The sequence below is a fragment of the Hippichthys cyanospilos genome, chromosome 19, assembly GCF_059441005.1.
Source record: "Hippichthys cyanospilos isolate Australia breed blue-spotted pipefish chromosome 19, RoL_Hcya_1.0, whole genome shotgun sequence".
Lineage (NCBI taxonomy): Eukaryota > Metazoa > Chordata > Actinopteri > Syngnathiformes > Syngnathidae > Hippichthys > Hippichthys cyanospilos.
The window spans coordinates 14532526-14544860 of NC_142387.1; the positions used below are offsets into that span (position 1 = coordinate 14532526).

General features: G+C 41.0%; 1 protein-coding gene across 2 annotated transcripts in view; it reads left to right on the top strand.

Moving 5' to 3' along the window:
• Positions 1-570: 570 nt before the first annotated feature.
• Positions 571-12335, top strand: part of LOC148408048 (serine/threonine-protein kinase H1 homolog) — a 75271-nt gene continuing 63506 nt past the window's right edge. For both annotated transcript variants that reach the window (XR_015863675.1, XR_015863676.1), the window contains exons 1-3: positions 571-740; positions 3324-3430; positions 10122-10228. The gene's annotated coding sequence lies outside the window, so the exon portion shown is untranslated. The remainder of the gene's footprint in view (positions 741-3323; positions 3431-10121; positions 10229-12335) is intronic.

A 12335-nucleotide genomic window follows, 5' to 3' on the forward strand; every position in this document is an offset into this window, starting at 1 on the left:
AAAAAATCAATAAAAATCGTCAGTAATCCTTCAAACAGATATTAGTATTGACATCTACATTTTTTGTGGTCTATTTTGCAAGTGTTCTAAGGTTCCTAGCCAATATATTTGAGAGAATTACATGCACAATATTCTATCTTTAAAATTAGATTCAAACAATGAATCGTATGCAATATATGAGGAAACTTTTACCATGAAAACGAAACTTTTTGACACATAAAAGTCAAGTAAATATGGTCAAACTAAGGTTAAAAAGGCCAAATAAATTAAATGAGGCCAAATATAAAACAAAATACAGTAGAATGCAAAGTCAGATACAATTAACACACAGAAAAATAATGAAATAAGAAATAGAACATTTTACATACACTGAACATTTTACATATACAAACGGAAAGCTTGCTAGGTAGGTAGTTACGTCAGCAACATGCGCCGTCACTTGATGACGTAATTTGGGACAGGTGAACTCGGATGTTGACTAACTAAGGAGAACCAATCAACGGCCGCGTTGAGTGATTACCGGAAGTCATCCACCTGTTTGAACGCAGACGAGGAAGACACGACGCAGAAAGTACGGTAACAACAACAACAACAAATGTCCACGGCTGCAACAAAGTGACGAGAGGACCTGTGGGTCCGTTCACGTTCAACCATAAAGGAGGGAAAAAAAAAGAAAGTGTAACAAATACGGGACGGTCATTCGTGGGAAGAACGCAACGCTTTTGAAGTCATCTTTCAAGGTAAATTAGCTGCCGTTGCTAATTTAGTTTTAGCATGACATTGTGGATGAAATGACCAACGAGTAGCTTTGAAACTTGGTCTACTCAAAAAGAAATGACATTACATGCACTGCACTATTATCTTGCTGTTGGCTGATCTGCTTTGGTGTTTATTTAAATTTACATTGAATTAATCGGTTAAATGTGTGTTTTGTGCGCTACGTTTATAAATGTAAATGCCAGTACATGTACTGAGTAGTTCAGTAGTCACAGCTACCGACATCAAGGACTGATACCATTGGTAAATTTGATACAACTTTCCTCAAAAATACAAAAAAACAGATATCAGTACAAGTACTGACTTGAGTGGTCACCAATACTGACTATAAGAACTAATACCACTGTTACAATAGATATACAAAACATTCCCGAAAAAAGACCTTTACGGTGATTCACAAGGTTCGGCTGCCATTGCAAGTACCAATATCTGGAAATAAACCCAGGTATAGGCCTGATACGATACCTGGTATCGATACCCCCCCATGGCAAGAATTTCCAGATCTGTACTGATATCAGCCGATACCCAGTAATGATAATCTGGGTTTTAAGTAAAAAAAAATCATGTTATTTGTCCTGGAAATGGAATGAAGCCGCAGTTTGGACACTCACTCCAAACTGAAACATTCCTTGTTCGCGCCCCATCAAAGTCTCCGGCTGTCGTCGGCGTCTCCCCAAAGGCCTCATTATCTGCTTAATTCCCGCCGATTCCCCGAACAAACGAACACGCACCTGGCAACCCCGTCAATGACGAACGGGGACGCGTCTCGCCGGAGAGCGGCGGGCCCGCCATCAAAGACCGCCGATGACGGACGGGAACGCGGGGACTCCCGCCGAGACCCGACAAGGTTGCCGTCGCCCTGTCTTGTCAATACTGGTAACCGTGGAAACGCTGTTGTCATTGGACGCCAAATGTTTCATTTGTATGCTAGTATCAAACGAAGCTGGTTAGAGGTAGGGCTTCAAATGAGGTTTTCGAGCTAGTATTACGATTTACATTATGAGTACGGTTTTGAAATACATGTTTGAAGGCCATGGGTTAGACTTTTAAAGTAAGGTTTCAAAACAGGTTAAGCGTTTCAGTTTCAAACGGGTTCAAGTTTCGATAAAATGTTACAGTTTCAATTAAGAGTACGGTTTTCAAATTAATATTTCAAATAATTAATATTTTCAAAAGGTTAGCGTTTTTGTTTCAGGACTATGTTTGGTTTCAAACAAGATGAAATGGTTCAAAAGAGTTTGAAACAAGTATTAGGGTTTCAAATTAAGGTTTCAAGCCTATGATGGGGTTTCAAAGAAGGGTTGGTGTTTCAAAGTAAGGTTTCAAACTACGTATTCAGGTCTTCTATTGGGGCTTTGGATTTTGTGTTTCAGGCCATTGTTAGGGTTTCAAGCCCAAGTTTCAAATTTTCGTTCAGGACATGGGTTCGAGTTTAAGGTTTCAAAACAGGTTTAGCGTTTCAAATGTGGGTTGGGGTTTCAGAGAAAGGTTTAAAGACAGTGGTTCAAGTTTCAAGCCAGTGTTACAGTTTCAGTCAAGAGTACGGTTTTTCAAGAAAGGGTTAGGGTTTGTGTTTCAATTTGAAACAAGGCTTAGGGTTTCAAATTAACGTTCCAAGACAGAGTTAAGGTTTCAAACATGGGATATGTTTTCCACATTGTGTATTTTGATTTGAAGCCAATTGTTTTTTTCAAAGTAAAGTTTCAAGATTAAGGTTTTAATTGAAGATTTCGGTTTTCCAAAGCCCAGAATTTCATGGTAAGGGTTTGGAATTAGGCCTTCCTGCTTGGACTAGTTTTATGATAGGATTTTAAGCAATTTCAGACCGTGTTAGGTTTCCAGATTACATTTTGAAGCCAAATTTAGCCGTTTAAATTAGGGGTTAGGCTTTTTAATATGGGTTATTGTTTCAGAAATGCCTGCTTGGGGTTGCGTGATGATGAACATTGCGTCAAATGAAATCAGCAAGCGCCTTGGCGCGTCTTTATTACCGGCTGGTGTTGTGACGGGAAAGCGCCGGCACCTGCGTCTCACTCCGCCGCCGTGATTGTTTTTGTCAGCTGCGCTTAATGCTCCGATTCCTCGCTAATTGTCTGCTTGACTCTGCAAGGAATGACTGCAATCTGGGAAGCGTGCGGGAAGGACATTGTCCTATTAATGCTAATTAGCAAAAATTAATAATGATAATTAGCATTAGCCAATCACTGTCAATAAAATGGGAAGGTAAAAGCATTGTCCTGCTAATGAGCCAAACATAAATAATGCTAATTAGCTCTAGCCAATCACCACCAACGTGGGATGGTAGTGACATCCTGCTAATTAGCAAATTAATAATGCTAATCAGCCTTAGCCAATCACCAACATGTGAAAGCAATGACATCATCCCGCTAATGCTAGTTAGCAAATTAATAATGCTAATTAGCCTTAGCCAATCACCAACAATTGATATAGAAATGGTTGTTTCATTTTTCCCGCAAATGGTTAAACTTGCAATGCTTTTACTCTATGCTAATCTGCCATCTTGTAAAACTGGCTTCTTTCTCCAGTGACGGAAAAATAAGTCCCCCAAAGGCTATTTTGCTGACATTGTCGACATGAGGGATGTGTGACAGGAAGCCCAGCTGGGAGGAACATCAGCAGCACGCTAGCTAAGGTAAAGAGGGGACACCCCCCGCCCGATTCCCGCCCCTTTGTTTGCCGGCGGCTGATTATGTATATTTATGTGGCTCCCTGATGGCGTTCTCATGAGTCAGCTACATTATTCCAAGACAGGAAGTCTCTGGGGAACCTGTGACTCGGCTTCTGCCGTCCATGTTAGTTTCTGTCGGAGAACTAAAGCTAACAAATGTCTCAAGGAATAAAAAATGAGGTCAGGTAGCACAGTGCTTATTATTATTATTATTTTTTTTTAGCCAAGTGCCCACTATAATCATCACAAAGCATTTTTTGGATGGGAAATAAAGGACTTCAAACGTAGTGGTATCTCCAGACATATTTTATTCAGCAAGTTGTGTCATGTTCCAATTACTTAGCTCGCAATTTGAAAAAAAAATATCCCCATTCAAATCTCACATACCCACTCAAGTTATGAAACTTGAGACAAGCACCCACATTTAAGAGACGCTGAGTTAAGACTAATATATAATAATATCAGTTCAAATAAACAACCACGCAATATAATCAAGTTTTAAAAAAAGAAAACAAATACATATTTTGTCGAGGGGAATAAAAAAAAAAAAAAAACATACTCCTTATTTTTCTTAGAGACAGTATAGTTTGGATATATAGCAAGAAAGTTATATTTTTTTACGGATTATTTTACCAAATAATCATCATAAGAATCAAAGTTTTGATTACCTCTTTTTTTGATAAACACAGACATGCCTAAAACAAAGAAAACACTATTTGTTCCTACCAAAATCTGACCTTGTTCCTTTATTATGCCTTTTGTTCCAAGTTAAAAAAAAAAAAAAAAAAAAAACTGTTTTAATCAATGTGGCAAAGGATTACAAATAATGATTAATTTTCCCTGATGCGTGTGGAGGAAAAATTCTTGAAATGAGACCCTTAAAAATGATCCGTTATCTATAGAAAACAAAAGAAATTAACTTTGATTTTTTTTTTAAATATGTGTAATTAAATTAGTTTACATTTTAGAATGGTTTTTGTTTAGATGTTAATTATTTTCCTTACATTTTTTATTCAAGGCTACTCATATTAAATGAATTATTTTCAAAAGCCTCCTTTAATTCATATATTAATATATTTATATTATCTTATTATATTTTCCTTTAACTATAGTAAATGTTTTATTAAACAGTGTGTGCAGACTTTTTTTCGGCCAATGGTTCAAAAAAAAAAAACATACCAAATTAAACTCATAGGTCAATGTGCGACTGAAGAGTTTTTGCGGCGCGGCATTAAAATGTCGCCGGCGGAACAAAACAAATGTTTATTAGCATTTTGGAGATCATTTCCTGTAGTGATTACAAGCTGACGACAACGCGCCTCCCTCGGCTCCGCTGCAAAGCTAACGTTGGGCTGACATATTGAAAGGAGGCGCCGGCGTTACTCAAAGCTAATAGCGGCGCCGCTTACGCCCGCGTCTCCGAGGTGAGCTTATTCGGCCCATCCACAAACAAACACGCCAGTTTAATGAGCCAATTCCCGCGAGCGGCGGCGGCGAGGCTTCAGACCTAGCGAGTCCAAGCCGTGGCCTGGCGTGCACCTTTTCGCTAGCTAAACCAAAAACTCCTCCAGCAAAATGTGCAGACGGCTCCGGATGAATATTCAAGAGACGCCCACGCCGGGCCGGCTGCCATTTCTGGGCCGACGGGAGGCGTCGCGCACAACGGGCCCATTCAGACCCGACGCCGCTTCAGGCTCAACTTTGACCGGCCGAAGCTAGGCCAAACATGGCCGAGTGGACTCGAGCAGAGAAAAGACCAGCAAAGAGAAGTAATTCCAAGCGCAACCGTCGCGTGATCTTCTAGTTTTACTCGTTATAAAGTTCATCGGGCATTAGCTTCCCCGGCGGCGCTGTTAGCTAGCACTCTTCATACCAACCGATTCGCTGGCACGAGACGATTCAAACCAGTTTCAGAAGGCGGGATTCGCTTAAAAGACTTAGGTACAATTCACTTCGATTACGATACAATTGACTGAACGCGTGTCAGTTATCAATAAGACAGACTGGAGACAAAGAACACAATTTGAGTCAAACGACTTATAACATCGAGAGAGCTCAGTCCAGTGCTTCTCAATTATTTATTGAACTCCGAGAAAACATAACACACACAAACACCCCGCCGCGGTGATATATATATATATATATATATATATATATATATATATATATATATATATATATATGTGTTTACCAGATCACCAAATGCCGTGCATTGCATTTTCATCTCAGTGCTAATATTATGAATGATGCAAAAAAAAAAACAAATGGCACCTCCTTGGAGGAGGCAAGAGCAAATTTTGTGGAGGAGGTGCTAGCAGGCAGCGTTCGGATAAACAACACGCGCCGCCAAGCAGAACACCTGCGACATTGTGGCTTTCCGTGAAATTTCTCCGCATGATAAACAGCATCCCCGGATGCCACGACTTCATTAGCGACGCCGAGTCGTGCTTGTTTTGGGGGAGCGCCGCCCTCCTCCTCTGCTCCTTTCACAACACAGCTCGACTAATGGGGGCGCAAAAGGATTTTTTTTTTTTTTGGGGGGGGGGGTGATTGCATTCATGGCAAGCAAATAAAGACGCTTCGTAAACTCTCTGTGGACTTTTGAGAGCAAAATAAATCTGCATGACACCAACAGATTGTGTTGAACAAAATCAAAAGTGATAAAAAAAAAAGATCTTTATTATGATTGTTATTTTTAGGGGCTAGCTTTCATTTGTATTAAACGAGCTAAGGCACTCTTGTTACCAAGATGTTGTTAGCGGTCTTCACTCTGAGTGGCTGTTTAGCTAACAAATTAGCGCACCAGACGAGACAAGATCCGGAAGTGACGCATGCTGAAAAAACTAATAATGTTTTCTCTTTTTTTTTTTTTTTTTCCTTAGGACAATGTAAAAAAAAATCACTTTCTTCTTGAAAGCTACTATCATATACCTGTATGTGAACTCGGATGAACTCGCACACCAGTTCAGTCTGCTCGCTTCTTTTATTGAAAATAATGCGGTAGTCGCGACAGACAAACTGCCGAGTTTGTTCGCTCAGGCAACTGCTAGCTCGTCCCATTACCGTAACTATTATAAGTAAAAGTACATCCAGAAACACGCAATCGTATGTTCGAACTCTGCTTGTGTGTGTGTTTAGAGGGCCTTAGAAAGCCCCCCAGGAAGCTCATCATCTTATTGACGTTCCAGCCACCGATTCCAATAGCTTCTCTAACGTTCAATACCGTCCTTTAATCACGTATGTCACACTGCAGCAGTAATGCGATTTTCACATCAACAATCTGTGAAATGATCTCGCAAAATCAAATGAAATTGAGATCCTCGCCTCACTCGCGAGTTGAATCAAGACGGGGCGCTGACAAATGAGCGACATTCGACGGTCCGATGGCGTGCCTGAAAAATCTCTGGAATGGGAATGATGAAACGGCCACGCAATAAACGCAACACAAAGCTTCCCGGGTGTCCATATTGTGTACGGACGGTGGAACTCTTGAGACATTTTATTCCAAGAATCGAGTATTTATGTTAGGGTGCCAGCTGAGCTATACGCTAAATAACTAAATTTCTAATCTAATGCTCTTTTACAAAAAGACCTAGGCCAACAAGTTACATTTAACGGAATCTAATCCCAAACACATCATTTAAGTGTGATATCATCATACAACAATATAATACTCGAATAATTATTTTAGTAATCACCTAAAGTAATTGTTTACTTGAGCGCTTAACCAAGTTTCTGACTGCCATTTTCTTGGGAAACGGGGACTTATATAGGCACGCCCCCTCAGGCTCGTCCCATGTGCGGCGATTGGCTGCGGGCGGATCGCGGTTGGAAAACTAGAAGCTAGCACCGACGTGGGTAGCGTTTAGTAACGGTCTACTGGTATAATTGTGGCGGGAGGTGCGAGAGGTTCAGGGTACGGTCAAGCCCTCGGGCTGTTTGGGGCGTCGCGGGAGTTCATGAGATGAGGAAGTGAGCCTGGAGGAAGGGAAAAAAAAGAAATACGTAATAAACACACTGGGTTCACGCATAGTAAAAAAAAAAAAAAAGTAACATTAAATTTTTACATGTTCATGAAATGTGTATTCAATGTAAACAAGATGCGTTTGAGGACTTTCGACATTAAATACAGTACAGGAAAGCGTATAGCTTGAACGTCATGCATATAAAATGGCAAAATGGCAGCTGTCAAGGACCTGTGAGTGCGCTAACACATTAGCCGGTAAAAGAGCGTGGGCACTTGGCGCCAGTGCAACAAGCGTCATTTCATGACGCTAGCTATTCAGCGAGTGTCTCGACAGCCAGTGAGTCAAATAGAAAAAGCCAAAAATCCAGACTGAACTGTACGTAAGGACAAATGTCAAATTTACTACTTACTGGTGTTGGTTTCCATTTGACCAACAAAAAGAAAAATCAAGTACAGTAACGTTAAGAACTAGCATTAGCTTGATTGTTTTACGAACAAAACAACATGATTGTTAAAGCTTTGCTAACAATATGAACAGACAAGCAAACGATGCTACATTAGCTAAATTCATGTCTTACTTGCACTTAGTTATATCTCACCACCGTCATTTGATGCCAATGCCCAAAAATATTGAAATAATTATTCTGTGTAATGAATGGCGCCGTTGGCCCTCGTGCTGTGCTTCAAGAGGCGCTAGCTATCAAAGCTAATTGTTTCATCTGCAGTGAACGCGACCCGGTCACTCAGCTGCTTTTGTAAATACTCTTATGTCATTTAGCATCAAAGGACATAATAGCATGTTCATTTGGATGATTAAATTGACGGGACTATTAAATGCATCATTGTGAATGCTAGCTATTCACCAGGGATTTTGACCCAAAGGGAATAATACAAATTTGCAAATTGCGCATCCTCCGTCGTCCCTTGAGAAGATTTTATAAGTCACGACATATTAGTAATTTAAAGCATTGATTTATCACAAGCTATGATAATAAACAACTTTTCAAATTCATTTTACAAGATTAGCATAATTTTTGCAAAACACCCAGGCTAAATTTAGCATCTCTCCCGCACGTTTTAGTTTGAGCTGAGATGCATGGCGCTTTCGTAAAATCCTTGCTAACCAAAAACGAGGTGCAAATAGGTGTCTGTGTAAAATCAGGCGCAGATACTGTTCACCATCTAGTGACTGCTAGCTAAATGCTACACTTGCTAGCTGTAGCTGCCATTGTCACTTCAAATCAAAAGTTGCTAGCAACTTTTTGTTGCAAATCTAACACATCTTGCTGACATACAAAATCAGCGAAAAAACAAACGTTTGTGTTGTGCTTCAAAAGGCATTAGCATGTTAAGGTCTTTACAGCTAGCTAAGCACTATGCTTGCTTACTGTATTAGCAACGTTTTTGTGTTGCGGATCTAGCACATATCCCGCTTTTAACGCTAACAAAATTCCCCAAAACAAAAGTTTGTGTTAAGCTCCAACGCATTAGCACGTTAAGCTACTCCCCGCTTCGATTAAATGAGGCGGCGCACGGTGATAAATCATAGCGATGCGCTCGGACTTCATTTGCAGCCTTTTTGTTTTTAACACCATCGATCATTTTTTGTCGGTTTAAAAAGAAACGTGACATTGATAAACAGCAGATTAGGACGTAAATACTAAAGAGCGCCGATGATGATCGCGATGTATCTTCCTGCCAAATCGATATTGTGATACATGCTGTTTTCATACAGGATGTTTGAGAACCATCTCTACAATTAGAGATTATTATGTATTTTATATATAATAATTTAAATCTGCATGTAACATATTTGTATGTAATGTGACCCAAAAACACTAAGCGCAAATTAATTTAGCATGTGATTAACCGCAGACTATTTTTCCTATTTTTTCAAATGTTTGGCTCCACAGTTGAAAAATGGTACTGGTACTTTGGTACTGGATACTGTAAGTATGAAGGAAATTGAGTACTTTAGGTTAGTGAGTACTTTTTGACCAAAAATAATTTATTGCTTTTGTGATTTATTTTTTTGTATGATACTTTAAAAAATAATTGATTACTCAAATAATTGATTGATTTCCAAAGTATATAATCACTTTAGTATTTAATTCTTGATTAATTTAGTACATCATTTGTGTAGCACTGGCCATTTTAGACTGTCTTTTTAGACTGTTGCCTAACACAAAAATATTGGACAAAATATGACTAAGTACATTGGATGGAATGTCTAGAAACCCGGTGTCAAACTCAAGGCCCGGGGGCCCACTTCTGGCCCATTCTATCATTTCATGTGGCCTGCTAATGCTAATTTTGACTTTAGTTTCTGGCTAAAATGCCAAATTTGCAAGTTGTCTTGAACGTTTAAACATTTTTGACAAACAACCTTTTTGTTACGTGTCCCCCTTTCAACAGTTTTACTGGCCTCTAATTTCCAAACTGTGTGATGATCATACTTCAAATTTATTTGACTTCACAGTCGTAATGGCCCTCTGACCGAAACAGTGATCATCAGGGATCATCACCTTTTTGAAACCAAGAGCTACTTCTTTGGTACTGAGTAATACAAAGGGCTACCAGTTAATGTGGAGACCCTGATCACGTCATTGATTTCTCACAATAATCAAGAAACAGATGTAGTATGTATGTCAATCAAATAAACTTTACTTTGCCATCTTCCTCTGCAAGACGTTCACGCATTCCTGGAAGGATTCTTCTGAGATCCTCCACAGCTTCGTCATCCCCACCACGTCTCGGAAAAGGGGGGAAAAAAAAATCACAGGGGCCTAATTCAGGTGAGTGGCCGATTTTCTTCTCAGTCAGGAACTGCCAGATGTTCAGGGCATTGAAAAGGTGTTTTGTCATAGCGAAACAGCCACAATTGGTTCCAAAACAAGAATTTCTGTCCCAACCATTACAAACGTGCGTCAACGTGTCTTTCACATGATCGGCGGACTCGGCCGCGACACGCATCGCCTCCTTGTTTGGAGGTAATCAGCACGAACAACGCCGGGGGTTTATTTTTGCCGGAGAAGGGGCGGCAAATGAGCTGAAATTAATGCAGTTGGCCTGCGTGACGGAGCACAATGTCCGCGCTATTAAATGTTATTTGCGCGTCGGCGAGCCGGGAGATGAGAGAGAGGCAGACGGGCAACGCGGCATGAATGGAAATGGAGGCTAGGAGTTACAAAAAAAAAAAAAAAAAAAAGCATGGGGGGGGGCCTTTGGGCCGTCGACATAATAACCTCGGACCATCTGAATGCGTCGGAGTTACTCTTTGAGTCTGCGAAATGAAATGCAATAAGCCTCTGACTCAATCATCGAAATGCTAATCACATTGTTGGCCCGATATGCGGACACGGTGCACACATCTCACTTGCTCATCACTCGCTATGCTTGCCAGATATACACAAACTGTTTCTTCTCTTGCATCACTCTTGGGGCCCTATTTTTGGAGACGGGCGCTCGTGCGAGCGGCAGAAAAACTGGCACGTTCCCGTTTTCGTGCCGGGGCAGGTCGTGTTTACCAGGTCTGGGATTTTGCAAGACTTGTCGTGCGCCTCGCGGTTTCTCACACCACCTGACCAAGGCTGTTGTATTCAAGTCCGGACTCGGACTTGACTCGCCTCCTTGGCGTCAAAATAGTCATCCGATTGGGTAATCTGAACCTGAGCAAAGCTGTTGTAGTCAAGTCCAGACTCGGACTTGACTCGCCTCCTCGGCGTCAAAATAGTCATCCGATTGGGCAACCTGCACGGCAGCGGCAACGGGTACTCTTTTTGTTTCTCATGTCAGCCAATTCGGGGGTTATACTTTGAGTTAGTCACAACGTTTTAAAATAAAGTCATGAAGCAGCCTGCAGATTTTGTAAGGTGACTATTTCGGGCACCACGAACAAGATTTTGCAGTTGTGAAAATGGTATTTGCCTGTCTTAAGGTTTATTCTCGAGGTCATCTAGACTCGAACTTAAACCTTGTGGACTCAAACTTGACTTTGACTTTGATTTCTGCCACGGACTTGACTGAGACTGACCTTTTTGACTCTACCTTTAGTTGGACTCTGACCTCTGTGATCAGAACTTGACTTGGACTTGATCAAGGTGATTTTGATTAGAGCGCTACCTGTGGTACATTTGACAATTCAGTGCCAAAAAGTAGACTATATTTTAGTCCAGATGCAACCAGGAGAGAGCTCTTCAAAAGCTGTTTCTTTACATAAGCAGCAGTCTTGGTTTCCTAGTTGCGCATCCATTTTTTTAAACAGCTTTTATATGCTCAACGTAAGGTAATATGAGGCTCCCGCATCGGGGTATTAAATCTTCTTTTGAGATACAAAACCATGGAAAACGACTTTGAAATCATCCAGCCTGCGTGTTGCCTTTGTGTTCCCGTTACGGCTAAATGAACAGACTCGCTCGTTCGTTGTCTCCACGTAAACATGGCGTCCTTAGAAAATACTTTACAAGCTTCTGACAACAGAGATTACAGGGTGCGCCCGCCAACCCGAGCAGGCAATTAAAACGAAGATCCCGCTGAGCAAAAAAAAGAAAAAGACCACAACGTGACCCCCGTTGTTGTAGGCGGCAGGAAATGAAGCGAACGCCTTCCGCGTTAGCTTTTTTGTGCTCTAAACAAAAGTGATAAGACGCCACCCCAGTCGTGCTTCACCTGCGTTTCATGTACTCGGGCGGCCAGATATGCTAATGCGGCGTGCACAATTGCTCAGCCAAGCCTTTTACTCCAGAGAGGCAGTCTGCCTGATGTGCATGCACGCTGCATGGGAGTTGTCAAGTACAGGCTAACGTAATGCACAACGAAAAGTGGATTAACTGTGTGATGTAAATCGAACAGTGCTGCTAAAAAGCCTAAGTTGAAGGCCAGCAATGTCTAGCTGTTAGCCTC